Raw genomic sequence first — 11202 nt, forward strand, 5'->3', positions numbered from 1 at the left:
ACTTACACAAAATCTCTGTAACTTGTAGATTCATTGTATTCACAACTTGTTCTCTTGGTCTGTCAGAGAAATCATCCTGAATTGAGATAAGGGTTTAGTGGTGCAGAAAATACTCAACAAATGGAAATAGAATGGGTTTGATGTAGCCAGTGTTGGCCAGTGATGGTCAGGTGCCGCAGGACACAATGAACTGAGGAGGTTTTCTAACAGTGTTGACATCTCTCTCAAATCAATTCAATTCAAGGGCTTTATTGGCATGGGAAACATGTGTTAACATTGCCAAAGCAAGTGAGGTAGATAATATATGAAGTGAATATATAAAGTGAAATGAACAATAACATACAGAAGTTTCAAAACAATAAAGACATTACAAATGTCATATTATATATATATATATATACACAGTGTTTTAACAATGTACAAATGGTAAAGGACACAAGATAAAATAAATAAGCATAGATATGGGTTGTATTTACGTCTCTCTGTCTCCAGACCATCACCAAGGTGCTGATGCAGTACTGCGCTATCCTGTCCAAGGAGTTCCCCTCCTACTGCCAGAAGGAGAAGATAGTGAGTAGTTTTCAGAAGGACCCGATGCTATATAAAGCCCACTCACTAAGCTTATTTCTGAAGGTTTCTATATGCTCTTTACAGTTCATGAACAGTATTTAATAAAACATCTCTTTCTCTAACTTACTGTTCTGTTTATCTCTTCTCCACCTCTACTTTTTCTCTTCTCCCGCTCTCTCTCTTTCTCCCTGTTTCTCTCTGAATCTCTATCCTCTCACACACACTTTGTTTTTGCTCTCTCTCTCTCTGTCTCTCTCTCTCTCTCTCTCTCTCTCTCTCTCTCTGTCTCTCTCTCTCTCTCTCTCTCACTCTCACTCTCTCTCTCTCTCTCTCTCTCTCTCTCTCTCTCTCTCTCTCTCTCTCTCTCTCTCTCTCTCTCTCTCTCTGTCTCTGTCTCTCTCTGTCTCTGTCTCTGTCTCTGTCTCTCTCTCTCTCTCTCTCTCTCTCCCAGCCCTGTGTGTTGATGAATAACATACAACAGATGCGGGTCTTGTTGGAGAAGATGTTTGAGTGCATGGGGGCTAAACAGGTGAGAATCAATACTTTGAGACATACATTTCACATCACATATTGTGCTGGGGTGGGTAACTCAACTGTGTGTGTGTGTGTGTACAAGCGTGGATCAGTGCATATTGAACCCTATAAAGCCTAACGACCAAGTGTGTGTCTCTCCAGGTCGATACAGAGGAGTGTATGGTAGGTTATATCTAACCTGGGTCCAAGGTGTCAAGAACCTGTCTCTCCTCCTCCTCTGGGTAAATCTTAGACTGTCCCTGGGCGTCTCTCCTCCTCTGGGTATATCTTTCAGACTGTCCCTGGGTGTCTCTCCTCCCCCTCTGGTTAAATCTTAGACTGTCCCTGGGTGTCTCTCCTCCTCTGGGTAAATCTTTCAGACTGTCTCTGGGTGTCTCTCCTCCTCTGGGTAAATCTTAGACTGTCCCTGGTTGTCTCTCCTCCTCTGGGTATATCTTTCAGACTGTCCCTGGGTGTCTTTCCTCCCCCTCTGGTTAAATCTTAGACTGTCCCTGGGCATCTCTTCTCCCCCTCTGGTTAAATCTTAGACTGTCCCTGGGCATCTCTTCTCCCCCTCTGGTTAAATCTTAGACTGTCCCTGGTTGTCTCTCCTCCTCTGGGTATATCTTTCAGACTGTCCCTGGGTGTCTCTCCTCCTCTGGCTAAATCTTAGACTGTCCCTGGGTGTCTCTCTTCCCCCTCTGGTGATATCTGTAGACCTCTCCATCCCTATATAGCTTCTTGTTGGTCTGTAGACCTCTTCATCTCTATATAGCTTCTTGTTGGTCTGTAGACCTCTCCATTCCTATATATCTTGTTGTTGGTCTGTAGACCTCTTCATCCCTATATAGCTTCTTGTTGGTCTGTAGACCTCTCCATTCCTATATATCTTGTTGTTGGTCTGTAGACCTCTTCATCCCTATATATCTTGTTGTTGGTCTGTAGACCTCTTCATCCCTATATAGCTTCTTGTTGGTCCATAGACCTCTCCATCCCTATATAGCTTCTTGTTGGTCTGTAGACCTCTTCATCCCTATATAGCTTCTTGTTGGTCCGTAGATCTCTCCATCCCTATATAGCTTCTTGTTGGTCTGTAGACCTCTTCATCCCTATATAGCTTCTTGTTGGTCTGTAGACCTCTCCATCCCTATATAGCTTTGTGTTGGTCTGTAGACCTCTCCATCCCTATATAGCTTCTTGTTGGTCTGTAGACCTCTCCATCCCTATATAGCTTCTTGTTGGTCTATAGACCTCTCCATTCCTATATATCTTGTTGTTGGTCTGTAGACCTCTTCATCCCTATATATCTTGTTGTTGGTCTGTAGACCTCTTCATCCCTATATAGCTTCTTGTTGGTCCGTAGACCTCTCCATCCCTATATAGCTTCTTGTTGGTCTGTAGACCTCTTCATCCCTATATAGCTTCTTGTTGGTCCGTAGATCTCTCCATCCCTATATAGCTTCTTGTTGGTCTGTAGACCTCTTCATCCCTATATAGCTTCTTGTTGGTCTGTAGACCTCTCCATCCCTATATAGCTTCTTGTTGGTCTGTAGACCTCTTCATCCCTATATAGCTTCTTGTTGGTCCGTAGATCTCTCCATCCCTATATAGCTTCTTGTTGGTCCGTAGACCTCTCCATCCCTATATAGCTTCTTGTTGGTCTGTAGACCTCTCCATCCCTATATAGCTTCTTGTTGGTCTGTAGACCTCTCCATCCCTATATAGCTTCTTGTTGGTCTGTAGACCTCTCCATCCCTATATAGCTTCTTGTTGGTCTGTAGATCTCTCCATCCCTATATAGCTTCTTGTTGGTCCGTAGACCTCTCCATCCCTATATAGCTTCTTGTTGGTCTGTAGACCTCTCCATCCCTATATAGCTTCTTGTTGGTCTGTAGACCTCTTCATCCCTATATAGCTTCTTGTTGGTCCGTAGACCTCTCCATCCCTATATAGCTTCTTGTTGGTCTGTAGACCTCTCCATCCCTATATTGCTCCTTGTGTGATTGTTTTAGAATCCTACTTTGAGATCAGTGGTGGTATCGTCCCTGACTCCCATGTCCCTGACTCCCATGTCCCTGACTCCCATGTCCCTGACTCCCATGTCCCTGACTCCCATGTCCCTGACTCCCATGTCCCTGACTCCCATGTCCCTGACTCCCATGTCCCTGACTCCCATGTTGATCCATTCTATGGATTTAAAAAGGACTTATTCATGAACGGCTTTATAAAATAATGTGTTTTAATATGATGATATCTCCATTTTTCTCCTAAGCGTGAGGATGAGGAGGAGCCTGAGGAGTTCGATGAGGGGGTTAGGTATGTCCAACTACCATAGAGGATTAAGATGCTGCTATAATATGCCATAGTATCTTGTGGGTTTCTGTCATGGTAATACTCTAGGTTGTTGACGATACTGTAAGTTCATTATGAATAGGAGTTTCTCTGTGCTGTCTGTAGTCAGTAAAAAGGGCGCTGAATTTCTGTCAGATTTCAACAGTAGTTTGGTTTCAGCTCACATGATGTGTGTCTCTCATTGAGACTGAGGGTTGTGTGTGTGTGTGTGTGTGTGTGTGTGTGTGTCCTCTCCAGGCTCTAAACGAGGGGAGGGTGACATGGTGGTTATTACCCTCCCAGACAGGGGACAGAGTTTAGAGCATAGTGTTCAGTGTTAACTTAGCCTGTTTGTACTGAGAATATAGTTTTGTTAATTTAATGCCTGTTTGTAATTCAGCAATATATTTAGTGTTAGCTTTAATATGTAGTTTGTACTAAAGCACTATGTTCTATATGCAAACTACAGGCTAAAGCTAACACTGAAATGATGTTCTATATACAAACTACAGGCTAAAGCTAACACTGAAAATGATGTTCTATATACAAACTACAGGCTAAAGCTAACACTGAAAATGATGTTCTATATACAAACTACAGGCTAAAGCTAACACTGAAAATGATGTTCTATATACAAACTACAGGCTAAAGCTAACACTGAAAATGATGTTCTATATACAAACTACAGGCTAAAGCTAACACTGACAATGATGTTCTATATACAAACTACAGGCTAAAGCTAACACTGAAAATGATGTTCTATATACAAACTACAGGCTAAAGCTAACACTGAAAATGATGTTCTATATACAAACTACAGGCTAAAGCTAACACTGAAAATGATGTTCTATATACAAACTACAGGCTAAAGCTAACACTGAAATGATGTTCTATATACAAACTACAGGCTAAAGCTAACACTGACAATGATGTTCTATATACAAACTACAGGCTAAAGCTAACACTGAAAATGATGTTCTATATACAAACTACAGGCTAAAGCTAACACTGAAAATGATGTTCTATATACAAACTACAGGCTAAAGCTAACACTGAAAATGATGTTCTATATACAAACTACAGGCTAAAGCTAACACTGAAAATGATGTTCTATATACAAACTACAGGCTAAAGCTAACACTGAAAATGATGTTCTATATGCAAACTACAGGCTAAAGCTAACACTGAAAATGATGTTCTATATACAAACTACAGGCTAAAGCTAACACTGAAAATGATGTTCTATATACAACTACAGGCTAAAGCTAACACTGAAAATGATGTTCTATATACAAACTACAGGCTAAAGCTAACACTGAAAATGATGTTCTATATACAAACTACAGGCTAAAGCTAACACTGACAATGATGTTCTATATACAAACTACAGGCTAAAGCTAACACTGAAATGATGTTCTATATACAAACTACAGGCTAAAGCTAACACTGAAAATGATGTTCTATATACAAACTACAGGCTAAAGCTAACACTGAAAATGATGTTCTATATACAAACTACAGGCTAAAGCTAACACTGAAAATGATGTTCTATATACAAACTACAGGCTAAAGCTAACACTGACAATGATGTTCTATATACAAACTACAGGCTAAAGCTAACACTGAAAATGATGTTCTATATACAAACTACAGGCTAAAGCTAACACTGAAAATGATGTTCTATATACAAACTACAGGCTAAAGCTAACACTGAAAATGATGTTCTATATACAAACTACAGGCTAAAGCTAACACTGAAAATGATGTTCTATATACAAACTACAGGCTAAAGCTAACACTGAAAATGATGTTCTATATACAAACTACAGGCTAAAGCTAACACTGAAATGATGTTCTATATACAAACTACAGGCTAAAGCTAACACTGAAAATGATGTTCTATATACAAACTACAGGCTAAAGCTAACACTGACAATGATGTTCTATATACAAACTACAGGCTAAAGCTAACACTGACAATGATGTTCTATATACAAACTACAAGCTAAAGCTAACACTAAATATAATTCTCTGTATGTGTGGGCGGGAGATAGCCTAACGGTTAGAGAGGCGAGCCGAAGGCAACCCTCTTGTTGCCAGCTCAATTCCCAGACAGATTTTTTTCTATTGGACCCTAGATTCAAACTGGCAACCCTCCGGTTGCTCTGTGGCTTCTCTAACTGCTAGGATGGTTACAACACCAGAGTTACACTGACAGCTGGTATCAATGGGGTTACAGTTGACATTTACACTCACGGGCCACAGAAATGGATCACATGGCATCAAGGCATTCAGTTACTTCTGCTTTGGTGGATGACCAGTGAAATATACCTGCTGGAGCGCGTGCTACAGGTGGGTGTTTCTATGGTGACCAGTGAGCTGAGATAAAGTGGAGCTTTACCTAGCAAAGTCTTATAGATGACCTGGAGCCAGTGGGTTTGACGACGAATACGTAGCGAGGGTCAGCCAACGAGAGCATACAGGTCGCAGTGTCGGTAGTATATGGGGCTTTGGTGATAAAACGGATGGCACTGGGATAGACTACATCCAGTTTGCTGAGTAGAGTGTTGGAGGCTATTTTGTAAATGACATCACTAAAGTCAAGGATCAGTAGGATAGTCAGTTTTACAAGGGTAAGTTTGGCAGCATGAGTGAAGTAGGCTTTGTTGCGAAATAGGAAGCCGATTCAAGATTTTACTTTGGATTGGAGATGTTTAATGTGAGTCTGGAAGGAGAGTTTACAGTCTAGCCAGACACCTAGGTATTTATAGTTGTCCACATATTCTAAGTCAGAACCGTCCAGAGTAGTGATGATAGTCGGGAGAAATTAGTCATTAGAGAAACCAAGGCTGTTGAGTCTGCCGATAAGAATACAGTGATTGACGGAGTCGAAAGCCTTGGTCAGGTCGATGAAGACGACTGTACAGTACTGTCTTTTATTGATTATGATATCGGTTAAGATATCGTTTAGGACCTTGAGCGTGGCTGAGGTGCACCCGTGATTGTGCAAACCAGATTGCATAGCGGAGAAGGTACGGTGGGATTTGAAATGGTCGGTGATCTGTTTGTTCACTTGGCTTTCTAAGACTTTAGAAAAGCATGGCAGGATGGATATAGGTCTGTAACAGTTTGGGTCTAGAGTGTCTCCCTCTTTGAACAGGGGGATGACTTTGGCCGCTTGCCAATCTTTAGGAATCTCAGACGATACGATAGAGGGGTTGAACAGGCTAGTAATAGGGGTTGCAACAATGGCGGCAGATAATTTTAGGAAGAGAGGGTCTAGATTGTCTAGCCCAGCTGATTTGTAGGGATCTTGATTTTGCAACTCTTTCAGAACATCAGCTGTCTAGATTTGGGTGAAGGAGAAGCGGGGGGGGGGGGGGGGGTTGGGGGGCTTGGGACAGTTGCTGCGGAGGTTGCAGAGCTGTTGGTCGGGGTTGGGGTAGCCAGGTGGAAAGCATGGCCAGACGTAGAGAAACGCTTATTGAAATTATCGTGGATTTATCAGTGGTGACAGTGTTTCCTAGTCTCAGTGCAGTGAGCAGCTGTTAGGTACTCTTATTCTCCATGGACTTCACCATGTCCCAAAACCTTTTGGAATTAGTGCAGCAGGATGCAAATTTCTGTTTGAAAAAGCTAGGCTTTGCTTTCCTAACTGACTGTGTGTATTGGAAGGTTTCTGACACATTGTGTAATCCATGCCCCGAAGAATTCAGTCTGTTCTTGGGTCTGACCCGGTACTAAATGGGTGTGCCTAATAAACTGTCCACTTAGTATATATGTATATAATGTGAGCAACCTGCTCTATAACCATACATGTCATGGGGGTGGTTTTAATCTCTTCATTTTGCCCTCTCTTTTATTCTCTCCATCCCGTCCTCAGTCTGCTGGTTCAAAAGTGAGGGGGGTTCTGGGTAAAGATGTGTCACGTTCTGACCTTTATTTCCTTTGTTTTGTCATTATTTAGTATGGTCAGGGCGTGAGTTGGGGTGGGCAGTCTATGTTTGTTTTTCTATGATTTGGGTATTTCTATGTTTCGACCTAGTATGGTTCTCAATCAGAGGCAGGTGTCATTAGTTGTCTCTGATTGAGAATCATACTTAGGTAGCCTGGGTTTCACTGTGTGTTTGTGGGTGATTGTTCCTGTCTCTGTGTTTGCACCAGATAGGGCTGTTTTGGTTTTTCACGTTTCTTGTTTTGTAGTTTATTCATGTTAGTTCCTTTATTAAAGAACCATGAATCATCATCACGCTGCGTTTTGGTCCGCCTCTCCTTCAACTCAAGAAAACCGTTACAAGATGGCTATGTGTATATCTGTTCCTTTAAAATCCTTCTGCATTCATGTAACCACCCAAACTCCAGCCCTCCCCCTATACACACACACACACACACACACACACAAACTTCTGTCTCCCCTACAGTTAGTGCCGTTAGTGGCAGCAATCAAATGTCCTTATCTAACTACTCTCGCAGAGCTCACAGAGTTCCAAAAAGCCACTTTAGACATTTACAACAGCTCCTCAGTGTAATGTCTTCCTCTAAAGCTCCTCAGTGTAATGTCTTCCTCTACAGCTCCTCAGTGTAATGTCTTCCTCTAAAGCTCCTCAGTGTAATGTCTTCCTCTACAGCTCCTCAGTGTAATGTCTTCCTCTAAAGCTCCTCAGTGTAATGTCTTCCTCTACAGCTCCTCAGTGTAATGTCTTCCTCTACAGCTCCTCAGTGTAATGTCTTCCTCTAAAGCTCCTCAGTGTCTTCCCTCCTTCCTCTAAAGTCAGATGTTAATAGACTAGCGACTAGCAGGGAGTCTGCAGATAATTGAATGTGAGCGTGTGTCAAAATGTTTAATCTTATCTCCACGCTGGGTGATGACTAACATCTGAAGACATTAGACTTTATTCAGATCAGAGAAAATGAAAAGGAAGAGTGTCGATAAATAGTAGATATTAGCATTGGAGATAACGGTGAGGGATAGCTGGATGCTAGTTAGTAGATGTTAGCAGAAGTATACAGAATGGTGTCGTCTGCATAGAGGTGGATCAGGGAATCGCCCGCAGCAAGAGCAACATCATTGATATATACATAGAAAAGAGTCGGCCCGAGAATTGAACCCTGTGGAACCCCCATAGAGACTGCCAGAGGACCGGACAACATGCCCTCCGATTTGACACACTGAACTCTGTCTGCAAAGTAGTTGGTGAACCAGGCAAGGCAGTCATTAGAAAAACTGAGGCTACTGAGTCTGCCGATAAGAATATGCACAGCCCTTACCTCTAGGGAGCGAGGAAGTGAATGAGTGTACTCGACTAAATACAGAAATGCGTCCCAAATGGCACCCTCTTCCCTAAATAGTGCACTACTTTTGACCAGGGCCCTATGTGCCTATGCACTACCTAGGGGATAGGGTCCCATTTAGGAGGTTTCCAGGAAGATTATCATTAGCTTGAGTGCCATAGGCTACTGCTGTTCTATAACTACTGAGTGATTGCCCAGTGACTCAGCAATTTCCCATTCAGGAAACGGTTCAGTTCTGGCTCGCTGAATTGTTCTCATTTGAGCCGTGACAGAAAGAGACAGACGTTATTTAATCCCTAAATCAGCCTGTTTTCTCAGTTAATCAAGACATGAGACACATGTATCTGCTAATAGATTGAGAATCCCTCTGATTGGTGGGTTTATTAAAACCTACCTAGGGCTGTTACGTTGACCGTATTACCGCCAAAGCCCTAATCTCACCTATATATTACATATATATTACATAGAATGAGTCTGTTACATATTGATCCTTACCTGGTATATGTTTGGTAGGTTTAGGTATATGTATGTCTATGGTGGCCTGATATGGTTCCCAATCAGAGGCAGCTGTTTATTGTTGTCTCTGATTGGGGATCATATTTAGGTTGCCATTTTCCCTTTTGTGTTTGTGGGTTCTTGTCTATGTGTAGTTGACTGTTATAGCTTCACGTTTCGTTCGGTTGTTTGTTATTTTGTTAGTTTGTTTCAGTGTTCATTCGTTTAATAAATTAAGAATGTACGCTTACCACGCTATGCCTTGGTCTCCTTCGTGTGATGGACGTGACAGTCTGTTAGATATTGATCATCATAGTTTAATGTCATTAGTCTTATTTGTGTCCTTTCCTTTGTTTCCTTTCCATTCTACACCCCCCCAATACAATACAGTATTCTACCCCCCAATACAATACAGTATTCTACCCCCCAATACAATACAGTATTCTACCCCCCAATACAGTACAGTATTCTACCCCCCAATACAATACAGTATTCTACCCCCAGTACAATACAGCATTCTACCCCCAATAATACAATACAGTATTCTACCCCCAATAATACAATACAGTATTCTACCCCTCAACCAATACAGTATTCTACCCCCCAATACAATACAGTATTCTACCCCCCTATACAATACAGTATTCTACACCCCCCCCAATACAATACAGTATTCTACCCCCCCCCGTACAATACAGTATTCTACCTCCCCCAATACAATACAGTATTCACCCCCAATACAATACGTATCCTACACCCCCTTCTACACCCCCCCCCCCCCCTAGACAATACAGTATTCTACCCCCCCCCCCCCGTACAATACAGTTTCTAAACCTCCTCCCCCAATACAATACAGTATTCTACCCCCCCCACCCAATACAATACAGTATTCTACCCCTTCTAACCCCCCAGTACAATACAGTATTCTACCCCCCAACAATAAGTATTCTAAACCCCAATACATATTCTACCCCCCCTATACAATACAGTATTCTACCCCCCAGTACAATACAGTATTCTACCCCCCATACAATACAGTATTCTACCTCTCTAAACCCCCCATACATACAGTCTTCTACCCCCAGTAACAGTATTCTAACCCCCAACAATACATCCATACCAAGTATTCTACCCCCTATACAATACAGTATTCTACCCCCTAATAACATACAGTATTCTACCCCCCAGTATACAATACAAAGTATTCTACCCCCAGTACATACAGTATTCTACCCCCCAGTACAATACAGTATTCTATCTACCCCCAAGTACAATACAGTATTCTACCCCCCAGTACAATATTCAGTATTCTACCCCCCCAGTACAATACAGTATTCTACCCCCCAATACATACAGTATTCTACACCCCCAGTACAATACAGGTATTCCTATCACCCTATACAATACAGTATTATACCCAGTACAATACAGTATTCTAAATACCCCAACTACAAAACAGTATTCTACCCCCCAGTACAATACAGTATTCTACACCTCCCCATCACAATACAGTATTCTACCCCCCAGTACAATACAGTATTCTACCCCCCAATACAATACAGTATTCTACACCCCCCCCCCTATACAATACAGTATTCTACCCCCCAGTAAATACAGTATTCTACCCCCCAGTACAATACAGTATTCTACCCCTATACAATACAGTATTCTACCCCTATACAATACAGTATTCTACCCCCCTATACAATACAGTATTCTACCCCCCTATACAATACAGTATTCTACCCCCCAGTACAATACAGTATTCTACCCCCCTATACAATACAGTATTCTACCCCCCAGTACAATACAGTATTCTACCCCCCCCCCAATACAATACAGTATTCTACACCCCTATACAATACAGTATTCTACCCCCCAGTACAATACAGTATTCTACCCCCCAATACAATACAGTATTCTACCCCCCAGTACAATACAGTATTCTACCCCCCTATACAATACAGTATTCTACCCCAGTACAATACAGTATTCTACCCC

General features: G+C 41.9%; 1 pseudogene; it reads left to right on the plus strand.

The window, feature by feature from the left end:
* LOC109876359 (protein unc-13 homolog B-like) overlaps positions 1–11202 on the plus strand; it is an 82680-nt pseudogene that overhangs the window by 62418 nt on the left and 9060 nt on the right.

The sequence above is a fragment of the Oncorhynchus kisutch genome, linkage group LG3, assembly GCF_002021735.2.
Source record: "Oncorhynchus kisutch isolate 150728-3 linkage group LG3, Okis_V2, whole genome shotgun sequence".
NCBI lineage: Eukaryota > Metazoa > Chordata > Actinopteri > Salmoniformes > Salmonidae > Oncorhynchus > Oncorhynchus kisutch.